The following is a 12,546-nucleotide window of genomic DNA, read 5'->3' as shown; positions in this document are numbered from 1 at the left end:
CCCTTGACCTGCTGGGCTCTGGTGATCCTTCCGCCTCAGCCTTCCAAGTAGCTGGAACTACAGGTGCACACTACCATACCTGGCTAATTTTTGATTTATTATAGAGATGAGGTCTCGTCAAGTTCCCTGGGCAGGCCTCGAACTCGTGGGCTCAGGCAATCGACTCACCTCAGCCTCCCAAAGCGCTCGGATTACAGGCTGAGCTACCGAGCCCGGCCGACAGCTTGTTTTTCAATGTCTTATTTCATGAAGAGAGAACATTTCTCCATTTGCGTTTGGTATCAACATACAACAAAAGAATTTTCTGGAATATTTGTAATCCATTTGTATTGATGTGAGCAGACTGGGAGTAGTGGTCATTATGGAGCAGAAAAAAATTCAGTATTAAATCAGTATCACACCCTATGGTTGAGACAGAGAGATTCTTGGGTTTCACATTTATGGGGTTTCAACAATTTGGAGTGTCCTCAAAATTCAGGATATATTATTTATTACATGGGTGAATGAATGGATACTTGAATGAAGGAAGGAATACATGAACAGAGTCTTTTGTAGATTCAAATAACTACAGAATTGCTATAAGAGTTGATTGCATGCAGGGGAACGAGATTGAGGTCTGTGGTCCAGCCAGTTGGTTGCTTTCTGAATGGCTGGATTCTTTTTCCTAATCACTGACCTCAGGACTTTCCTTTAACACTTTTTTCTCCCACCCTTCCTCTCTTCCTTTACCCCTTCTTTACTTCTTTCTCTGTTTCCGTTGTGGTCTCTTTACCTTCCAAAGCTATCAGCATACTGTTTGCAAGGGTATGTTCTGTTAGCATTAGAACAGCTTTAGTCTGACTCCACATTAAGACAGTTCAAAGATTTTCCAGAGAGAGCTTGAGTGGATTAAGTTGGCAAAAGTCTGTCAGCATTTTAATCTCTACTCCAAGATTATAGGAGTATGGAAGTTACATATCAATATTAATATCCATATAGATATATGTCTATATTATAAGCCTGTATATCATTATATTATTTCATGAAGAGAGAACATTTTCCATTTGGGTTTGACATCTACATACAGCAAACAATTCTGAGAATTCTCTCTCTCTATATCTCCACACATATATCTCTCACTATGTAGACATATGTCTACATATATTTGTTAGATTATATATCAAATATATGTAATGTATACATAGCAGTGAACTAAGTGCTTATATCCCCTCAAAAAATTCCTAATTTGAAATTCTAACCCCAAAGGTAATAGTATTAGGGAATAGACCTTTGGGAGATGATTATGTCATAAGACTGGAGGCTTCATGATTGGGATTTGTGTCCTTAAGAAAGAAAGAGAGCTAGCTAGCCTCTTCCATCATATGAGGACACAGCAAGACATCACTGTCCATGAGCCAGAAAGTGGACTCTCACCAGACACCAGGTCTGCTTTGATTTTGAACTCCCTAGCTTTTGGAGTTGTGAGAAATAAATTTCTGTGGTATATAAGCTGCTCAGTCTGTGGTTTTTTGTTAAAGCAACCCAAATGGACTAAGACACACACACACACACACACACACACACACACACACACATGTGCTCACTCACACACACATACACACATTTATGTTAGGTTATAGACAGGAATAATAATTATTTTTACTGTTGCTGAGAAACTTTTATGTACCAGACATTTTGCTGACTGTATACATGTCTCACTCACAACCCTCACACTCTCACTATAAGATAAAGAAATGCTCAGTGTTATTAAGAGTTTGCAGTAAATAGCTGCATTGGATTTGAACTTGAATCAGTCTGGTTCTGAAATCTGCACTCTTCCCACAGAACCACATAACCTTCCATAACGCTATTGGGTGGAAATAAGAAATGTATAAGCAGCCAGGCTCGGTGGCTCAGTCTGTAATCCCGTGCCTTTGGGAGGCTGAGGTGAGTGGATTGCCTAAGCCCGTGGGTTTGAGACTCGCCAGGGCAACTTAGCGAGACCTCATCTCTACAATAAATCAAAAATTAGCTGGGCGTGGTAGCGCGTGCCTGTAGTTCCAGCTACTTGGAAGGCTGAGGCTGAAGGATCCACGGAGCCCAGCAGGTCAAGGCTATGGTGGCTGGGAGCGGCCACTGCACTTCAGTCTGGGCGACAGAGTGAGACTACAACTCAAAAAAAAAAAAAAAAAAAAAAAGAAATGTATAAGCATTTCTCTTCCCAGTGGCTCGAGTCCCAGCTGCCTGGTGTCATAAGGAGGTCCTGCTGCAGGGGCTGAACTTGGGGTTACAGTCCTCACTGGGACAAATTGTTTTGTGAACCAGAGTGAGCCCCTCACCATTCTGAGCTTTGTAAATGGTACCATGAGATTCAACTCCCCTCATGTGCCCTTCTGACTCTTACATACCAGGGTTTTTGTTTTATTCAGAAACATCTTCTCTACTGACAGGGAAGCCACTGGTTCAATCAAATGATATACTAGTTTGTGTATTCACTAAGATGAATGCGATTCCTCATTCACTCAAGTAAGTTGTGTTCCAGAAATAACTGAATCAGACAGGTTTTATGGCTATTAAACTGGTGCCTGAATGATTTTGGAGAGTTTTGCATTTGCTGGAAGGTAGAAAAGATCATTATTTTTGTCTCTCAGGAGTCAGATTAATGAACTTTTTTTACTCCTTGGATTGGTTTCCTGGCATTTTTGACACCTGGAAACACATAAAATATGTTGAGAAATTTTAGCAGGCATTTTTCAAAATTGGATGGAAATGACTTAGATTAAGATATCTTTGTTTATTTGGAAAAATAACTGGAACTTGGAAAAGCATAAGTTATTCTGTATTTAAGGGTTTGAATGACATTCCTGTGATACAAACCAATGAGTTTTTTCTATTTTTAAAGTATTTTTTTTGGTGAAGGATAGGATTATAAGCATGTAAGTTTTGAGTACAAAAGAAGTCTATATTTTTCCCCCAGTTCAAATTATTGACTGTGATAGGTCCAGAAAAGATGGAATTGATAAAAACAGCAAATTGCTATTGTTTTTACATTTTAAAAAACCAATAAAAAACATCTACAACTTCTGATAACTTTCTTAGAAAGAGTTGGAATGTCCTACTGCAGTCTTGCAAATAGTTATACAATGTTAGGGTTACTGATGACTGCTTACAGTCTCTGGTAAATAAGTCTGTTGGTTTCCATGGCATCACATAGAATCCTGCAGAATCTTAAAAGCAATATTAAGGACACCATAGACTTTTCATTATAAAAGTAGCGTCTTTTAATTGCATACAGTTTGGAAAATATATTTAATCTGATGACCAAGATAAGAGTGAATAGCAGAGACTTTGAGAAAAAAAAATCCACATCAGACTGCTTTATGATTGTCTTTTGAGGACTTTTGGATAAGACCATGCTCTGGTGGGTAGGGAAGAGTTTGCCATTGAGCAGATGTTTTTTTCCTCAAATCTCCTGGAAGATGTAAATCTTAGAGCAGAGAATGTCTCACGAAATAGGCCTTACTCATGTTTTGTAAGTATAAACTCTTCTAGAACAAACTGCGTGGGGTTGGCAGTCAACCTGGCCCTCATTGAGGCTCGGTGAAGCTTGCGTAGTTTTGTAGTGGGTAACCTGCCACTGTCCTGTAGGGTCAGAGTGGAAGCCAAGCACCCGGGGCCTAGCCTGGGAATGGACCCGGGTATGGTCCTGGGGCAATAGTTATAAATGATTCTGTTCACATTGTTTCCCCTCCGTTGTTTCAGAATGCTCTATGTTATATTGCGTGTCACAATTCGGGTTTGGTGGTGGTAGCAGACGTGGTGACAATACTGGCAGTGGTAATGATATTGACAATCATAATACAACACTTTTATAGTATTTAGTGCAGGTGCTATTCTGAACACTAGATGATAACTCATTTTGTCTTTACAACAACATTGTGCGTTAGGTATTGGTATTTTCCTGAATTTACAGGTTAGCCAGTGAAGGTTCAGAAAGGTCAAGTAACTAGCCAAGCTCCCATGGCTGGAAGGTGTTGGAGCCAAGATTTGAGCACACATATAGGAGAGGCGCTGGGGAGAAGTGGTAGGGAAGAGCCTATGCCCTCAGATGTTGTGAGGCAGATCAGAAGAACTGAAAGCCATTCTTTCAGGTAGAGGGTTGTGGTAGAAACAGTTCTAGGTAGGAAGAAGCTGGCTGGACCTGGAAATAAGGAGCTCTCCCTCTGCCAATGCAGAGGCTGCCTCATTCAGTGTGGGAGAAGAAATCGAGGAACTTAGCCTACATGCAGTCGAGGCGGCCTTTGGAAAGCACACAGGGGCTTCTGGAGGGAGATGAAATTCTCACAAAGGAGTTGGGACCAAGGCTGCATGGTATGGGTGACATATATAAACATATACAAAAAAGAATCACCCATAAATTGCTTTTTGGCCTTTTGACTAAGACCAAGTGTAGAAAAAAAAATCACTCATACTGTCTACACTTTCACTACCGCAAGGTGGTTACTGTGAACATTTGGTATATATACATACTTGTGTGTCCATGTACAGATGTTTTTCCTTCATTTTATATTATGAAAAATTTTAAATGTACAGAAAAATTAAAAGAATTGTTTAGTACACACTCATAGTTACCATCAAGATTCTATAATTGTCATTTTGCTATTTTTGCTTTAGCATGTATCTATTCATTTATCTATCTCTCTGGTCATCAACTGATCTGATTTTCTGATGCATTTCCCAGTTGTAGAGAACAATACACTTCATCTCTGGACATTTCAGATCTTCAGATATGTAAATGTATAATTATACATCATCATCATTATATTCTAAGTCTTTTCTCCTCTTTTTTTAAACATGGTTTTGTTTTTGTTTTTGTTTTGTTTTTTGAGTTGGTGTTTCACTCTGTTGCTAAGGCTGGAGGGTGGTGGTACACTCACAGCCACTCCAGTGTCGACCTGCTGGGCTCCAGCGATCTTTCTGCCTCAGCCTTCCAAGTAGCTGGAACTACAGGCATGCGCTACCACGCCTGGCTAATTTTTGATTTATTGTAGATATGAAGTCTTGCCAAGTTGCCCAGGCTGGTCTTGAACCTGTGGGCTTGGGCAATCCACTCCCCTCAGCCTCTCAAAATGCTGGGATTATAGACTGAACCACCGGCCCCAGCCTAAACATGATTCTTAATGGCTCTGAAACATTTTATTTGTGGACTGTATCAGAAATAATTAAGCATCCAGAAGTAAACATAACCCAAGTTCCTCTCCTTAGTCAATCACTCCTGTGCTTGTGATCTTAACCCTCTCTCCTTCTGCTTGGAATACTTGCCTGGAATAATGTTTTCACTGAGTATATGTGCAATAAATATGTATTGAATAAGGGAATTTAACCATGCTCATTTTTGGAACAGTCACTGTTTCTAATTTTTCCAACATCTATGAAACTACTACAAGAAACATATTTATTTGAGTTTTTAAATTGTTTTAAAACAATGGACTTTAAAAAGCACTATTATTGAATCAAAGATTATGAACATTTTAAAGACTTGCTATGTTTTGCCAAACCATTTTCTAAAATGCTATTGGGATAATGCTGCTTTCCCATCTTTTCAGAAATGGTTTTATTAGTTTTGTAGAACCTAGTAATTTAATTATCTGTATTTTTCAACATGATATATAAAAACTTAACTGAAAACCAAAAGGCCATTATAGACCGCATTGAGTTGTGGGGAGAATGCAGATGTTTTGTTGAATTTTGAAAAGTGATTTTCTCAAGTCTCCATTGCAAACTAGTTTGATAAATAGACTCTTATATAGTTACTTTTCCACCAGTTGATTCTTGGTGAAGGCACATATAAATTTGCCTTAGAAAGGGACCCTGACCTAGAATGCTCACGGATGAATCTAATTTTTTTATTTGCAGCCTTTGCCTTTCAGAGTATAGAATGCAGCTAATTCTAACTCAGCTGTAAGTGGACACTATTGCACACATGCCAATTAAATATATCATAAATACTGAGTAGTGCAGTTTGGTGGTAATGGCTAAGATGAATAGGAATTCTGATTTGGGTTTGAGAAACATTCTCATTTAAAGTCTCGGTATATAAATGAACTTTAATCTTCCTGAAGATCAGACAACTTCTTGAATATAATGCTGCATTTTCATTACCCATTAGTGGGAGGCCAGGATCATAGAGACTGAACACCAAATATAGTTTAAAATACATCACTGCTTAGATGCTATCTCTTTCTTTACCAAACTTTTTTTTTTAATCGCTTCCCTAAAGCTCTTAAACCACACAATTCAGCTACTAACCAAGGCTCACCCTTTTGGATTTCCCCTGCTGTACTGTGGTCGAGGTGCTAATTAGCAGGGAAAGTGCCAAGTGGCAGGCAGCCAGAGGAAAACCAGAGAAGTCGAAAGACCTGTACAAACCGCAAATGGGATAACCTGTGTGTTGCAAAATTGAGATATGCCTCTAACGAGTTGTGCATTAAAGTCCCCCCACCACGTAAGAGCACTATCACCCTGGTGATGCACTTTAGCTTCCCTCCCTTGTTAAATGGGGGTTCTAATAATATCAAATTCCCTGGCTTGCCAGTAGTAGTAATCAAAACAACTAGCCTTTATTAAGCACCTATTTTGTATCAGACAGTTGGCAATGTGAATCATTTAAATCTGTAAGGTAGGTACGACTAGCTGCACTTTGTGGATGGGTAAACTGAGACTAGAAAAACTTGCAGAATGTCATATACTAAATACTGTTTAACCTCACTCCAAGGCCTTTTCTCCTTCTACAAAATGCCTGGCATTTTGTGGGTACTCAATAAATGTCTGTTATTGTTGGTGAGAACAGGGCGAAAAAAAACAAATTATCTTTTTGCTATGAATTTAAACAATATATATTTAAAGCTACTGGTAGCCTTTTTGTCCTGGTTTTCTACGTCTGATTTACCTGTCCTATTTCAACCATTCACGTGAACGTTGTTATATAACTAGCACATGCTTTTACTGTATATAACTTTGGTTACATAAATCTAAAGGCTGCTGACTGCTAGCAATCTTTAAAATGAAATGAACTGAAAGATTTGCTTTGAGCCTTGGGGCAGGATGGCTTCGGCTTAACCATTCGCTGAGTTCAGCTTTTAGGAGGATAAATTTGCTGCATCCCTTCAATAATCCAACTGAAGCCTGGATTCCAAGCAACTGTGGATGAGATTTAAGTCTCTAAGAATGTTATAAACTTAAATAAAACAAGGCTTAAGCAGAAAGTCCTTGCAATTCTGACCACATTCCATCAGGATGACGTAATAGAAGGCTGGGACCAGGGGCCTCTTTTTTGTGTTCCAGGACCCCTCATTCAGTGCAGAGGGAAATTCACACAGCCATGATGAGCCCTGGCTCACTGATCACACTTGGGGTCTCTGCAGCTGAATCTACATAACTATGGGTGGGTTTCTCTGCTGCAACAATGATCTCTGTAAAAATGGAAAATAAAAAATTGGGGGTTAATTGAGGTCAAGTTTGGTGACAAAGGAAGAGTGCATGAGTATTTAGTTTCCTTCCCATCAAATAGAAAAATTTCTGCGTGGTTAAGCATGTGTTCACTTTTAGTCTTGTCTGTTTTGGTGACCAAGTTAAGTCAAAGTAATAAAATCTTAGGAGTGCAAAGGGTGTGAGGAGCTGCTGGGTTCATTCTTGTCCATTGGCACTAAAGCACATGCAGGTCACAATCATAGCGTATTCCAGCAGGGTATAGATAGCAGCCCGGCTACATGCTGCTTATTCATATTACGTGATGAGTATGAATGATGTTTTCACAGGTTTTCATCTGTGAAACGAGATAGTAAATAATAATAGTACCTATCTGAGAGGGTTGTGTACAGATTAAATGAATTAACCTATATAAATCTCTTGGCACAGACCCAGGTATATTGACAGTGCTAAAATTTGCGATTCTTCTTCGTATACTGCAAAGGCAACTGCGTGCTAGGTGTATATGCGGTCTTTGAAGCCTGGGAGACCTGCAATGGAAACCCAGCTTTGTCCCATACCAGTCCCTTGACAAGTCACATGAAATCTGAGTCTTTTTTTCCCTTCTTGACAGCATAAATGCAGATGTTAATTCCTAACATTAGTAACATTACAAGGAAAATAAGATGATTAAACTAGATTACTATGTGATAAGCATGGTGCCCAACACATGCCTGATCTTTTCAATAAATATATATGAAAAATGTAAAAGAATGAATATTGGATATCTCAGTAACTGCTTTAGCTTTAAGCACACGTCTCTAAACACACACACACACGCACACACACATTGAATTACACTTACTTTTTTCTTTTTAATTTATTGATGTGTCTTAGAGAACCCAACTTAAAATTTCCAAATAGATGGAAATATCTAAGTTTCCTTTGTCTGGCCAGTCTCCTCAGAAGGGAAGATTATTAGTTCGTTCAGGCTGCCATAACAAAATACCACAGACTAGATGGCTTAAACAACAGAAATTTAATTTCTTACAGTTCTGGAGTCTGAAAGTCCAAAATCAAGAAGTCTGAAGGGTTGGTTTCTCTTGAGACCTAACTCCTTGGCTTGTAGATTGCTGTGTTCTTACTGTATCTTCATATGGTCTTACCTCTGTGAGCATGCATATCTGTGTACAAAATTCCTCTTCTTGTAAGGACACCAGTCCTATTGAAATAGAGATCCCAAACTTATGATCTTAATTACCTCTTTAAAAGTCTTAGCTCCAAACATAGTCATATTGAGAGTTAAGAGTTTCAATATGTGATTTTTGGGACACAATTAAATTTGTAACAGAAAGATATTATATCACTTTTTGTTTCTTCATCCATGTTGGCTCTTTCAGTGAAAATTCATCCTGTATTTAGCCAACTGCAAGCCAAGGAAAGAGGTCTCAGAAGAAACCAACTCTGCTGACACCTTGATCTTAGTCTTCTAGCTTCCAGAAATGTAAGAAAATAAATTTCCTTTGGTTTAAGCCAACCAGTCTATGGTACTTATAACAGCTCTAGAAAAACAATACATTCTCCTATCTAGATTATAAATACTTTAAAAAAACAAAACATCTACTAGCTCCAAGCTGTTGATAATTTAAATATTCTTTACAATAAATCTGAATGTGTCAATCCTATATCCCCATTAGAAAGATGATAAACTTTGAATCTCAAAATCCTGCAGTATCTGCTTTTCCATGTTTTATTTCTACTTTATCATAAATTATGAATCTCAAAAAGTCATAAGTCTGATTTTTCTGACTTTTGATGACCCTTATGACTTCTCTCTGACTCCTGTAAATGTTTTCTGTAATTAGAAATAGAATCTAGATTGGATCCAGTACTAGGAAGAAAACAGTTATGCTGGAGTTAGTGAGAGAATCCCCCGGGATTTCTAGGATCAGTTTTGCCACAGAGACATTGCAGACCTTAACTTGTTTTGAAATATAAAGTTGTAGCCAGAACTCATGCAATGATTGTATTCCTGAAAATGTTGTATATAAATCAATTTATAAACAGTGAGAAAGCATATTGAATGCAGTAGAGCTTACTTTTTAACCAAGGTATAAAAATCCATTTTTACTTGATGAATTAATAATTTTCCATGTTTAACTTTGAGTTGGTATTTTCCTGTACTGGTCTCTGTGGTCAGCTCATAGTGAATTTTTATGTGTGTGATATTCTCATCTCCTCCCAATCCTTCTGTCTCCACCTCCAGTTCCCTCACACCCTTGACTCTGATCTCAGTCAAGTCATGGTTTTTCTTATCCTGCATAGATCATTGGGTTGGGTGAGAATCAGACAAGATCATGAACACACAAATATTTTGAAATGTATGAGATACGGATTGTTATTATTACACTATCAGGATGGGTTCCGGTTATTATTTCTACTAGAAAACCATTCTTCATTTCTATTTATTGAGCCCTATTATAGTAGCTTTGACCATGTCTTTATAACTTTATAACTGGATCAAAATAAGCTCCTAGAGATGAGTCTTTTAAAATTATTTCTTATTTCCAGCACCATTGGCATAGGCTGGGGATAAAGAAGTTTCTTAATAAATTCTTGATGATATGGGGACTTTCAGGCAATGGTGGTCATATGAAGATGGATTGCAAAATCTTTCTCTCTCAGTGATCATCTGAGGAAACAAAAGTTGTAAAAGCCAAGAAAGATTCATCAAAAGCAAAATAACCAAACAAAGAAAAGGGTAAAAACTGATGTTATACACTTTGATAGGTGGGATAGAAAGGAAATGGGAGGGGCTGGGCATGGTGCCGCCCGGGTATTGGCAACCAAGCCAGGTGTGCGCAGGTGTCAGTGCTTCCAGGACTCAAACGCGCCTGATGTGCCTAGCAGCCCACCACCAGCTGCACTGGTCCGAGGCCTGGGGACCTTCGGTCCCACGCAGGGCTGGATATTGTGGCCCCCTGCTGCTGCTGTTCCACCACACGCAACTCCCACCTGCATGGGAGTCTAGGGTCTCAGTTCCTTCCCTGGCTACATTGTCTCCTGCCAGCACTCAGCACCAAGCCACCGGTCACTCAGGGAGGCTCTGGGCACCGGCCCCTCAGAGACACTGGTCCCATTCCTGGCTGAAGTACCATGTGGGGGCCCAGGGCCAAACTTGCCACTCACCGCCTGCCCTTTGGAGCATTGGAGCTCTGGAGCTCTGGCCCCACCCTGATTGAGGCACTCAGCGCGTGACCCCAAGCTTGGGGACTCAGACAAGCAGAGAGAAACGGATCTGCGAAAGTGAATTTGCCTCGGCCATTCTCCAGGCAGAGATTTCCATTGCCCTGCCCACCTATCAACAATCCACACCTCAGTTCCTAAGGTAATGTCACTAAACAGGAGACAAAGCCCCACCCCATGCTGAATCAGACAAAAGCAACTCCCAGGCAGCAGGCTAAAAAAAAAAAACAAACCCAAACTGCGAGTAAATCTAGCTGCCTGCAACAAAAAACAAAGGGGAGAGACCGGAGATCAGAGCTGAAGTGACTTTAGTCTGATCTCTTATTTTGACTTATGATTTTATCATTTTGACAGTTTGTTTTGATCACTGTTATTTGTTTGCCTTCTGACTTACACTGTTTGATGATTTTATTGGTCTATCTCTGTGTAGCTATTAGTATGCTTTAGGGAATCTTTCTTACGTGTCTTTTTTCACTTCTCTCCGGCCTTGTGTCTCTTTCTCACCTGATAGTTGGTATGTATGTCTGTTTTCCCTCTCACTCTTCTCTCTTTCTAACCTATTGACCCCCCCTTCCTCCATTATTTTCCTATTTTATACTCCCTTTTTAATCTAGGGACCAAGACTACATACTGCAGAATGGACAGATTGTAGGGCAGAGAGAAATAGGTTCCAATGTGCTCATACACCTGTTTGTGGATGCAGGAATCAGCATATACATTCTGAACCACAGCTTCCCCCTCAATTAAACCTCAAAACTGCAAAAAGTACAGTCCGCAGCCCACACTCCAACCTCAAAAGTGAACAAAGCCAGAAGACCCTCATAAGGAAGAGCAGGATATTGCAGAAGTGAAACAAGAGCAATCCCACCTTCCCTCAAAAACAGAATTAAAGAAGGGGAGGGAAAGGGGGAGAGAGAGAAAAATCTACACAAATGAAGAAAAACCAAAAGAAGAGTATGGGACTCTCCCAGATCCCTGAGAGGGCAGACACTGTGAAAACTGACTTCGGAATGCAAACAATGAAGAGCCCCCAGAATGAAAGGTCTCAAACTACAAACCTAGATATCAAGACATTAATAGAGAGATTAAAAAGAATTGAGGAGACACAAGAAGAAACTAGGAAGGAGCTGATATCTGAGAGAACAGTAATAAAGAATACTGTGAATGAAATAAATTACAAACTGATAAGCATGGAAAGCAGAATTGCCCAAGCAGAAGAAAGAATCTCAGAGCTTGAGGACCAAAATATAGAACTAACCCAAACTCTCAAAAACACAGAAAACAAGCTCAAAAAGACAGAAAAAAACCTTCAAGAGATGAGCAATTACTTCAAGAGACTGAACCTAAGAGCAATTGGCCTTCCTGAGGCAGAAAGCGAGACAGAGACCACACTGGAACAAACTTTCCATGAGATCATTCAAGAAAACTTCCCCTATCTAATCAGTGATGCAAAAATTCCAACACAAGAGATTCAGAGAACCCCTGCAAGACAACAAATGAGAAGACCAGCTCCTAGACACATAATAATTCACCTAAACAAAGTAGGCATAAAAGAAAAAATCCTAAAGGCAGCAAGAGAAAAAGGCCAGATCACCTACCATGGAAGACCAATTAGAATAGCAACAGATTTATCTACAGAAACCCTGCAGGCTAGGAGAGCCTGCAGCCCTATCTCCAAAGTCCTAAAAGATAAACAATTTCAACCAAGAATAACCTACCCAGCCAAGCTAAGCTTCATTAGCGAGGGAGGATTAAAATCTTTCCCAGATATCCAATCCCTAAGAACTTATGCTGCCACCAAACCACCTCTACATGAAATACTTAAGAAAGTACTAAACACAGAAGAAAAGGAAT

The sequence above is a fragment of the Carlito syrichta genome, unplaced genomic scaffold (assembly GCF_000164805.1).
Source record: "Carlito syrichta isolate Samal-C Ts95f unplaced genomic scaffold, Tarsius_syrichta-2.0.1 Scaffold288453, whole genome shotgun sequence".
NCBI lineage: Eukaryota > Metazoa > Chordata > Mammalia > Primates > Tarsiidae > Carlito > Carlito syrichta.
The sequence above is the reverse complement of the archived record's forward strand: the minus strand, read 5'-3'. Positions refer to the sequence as shown.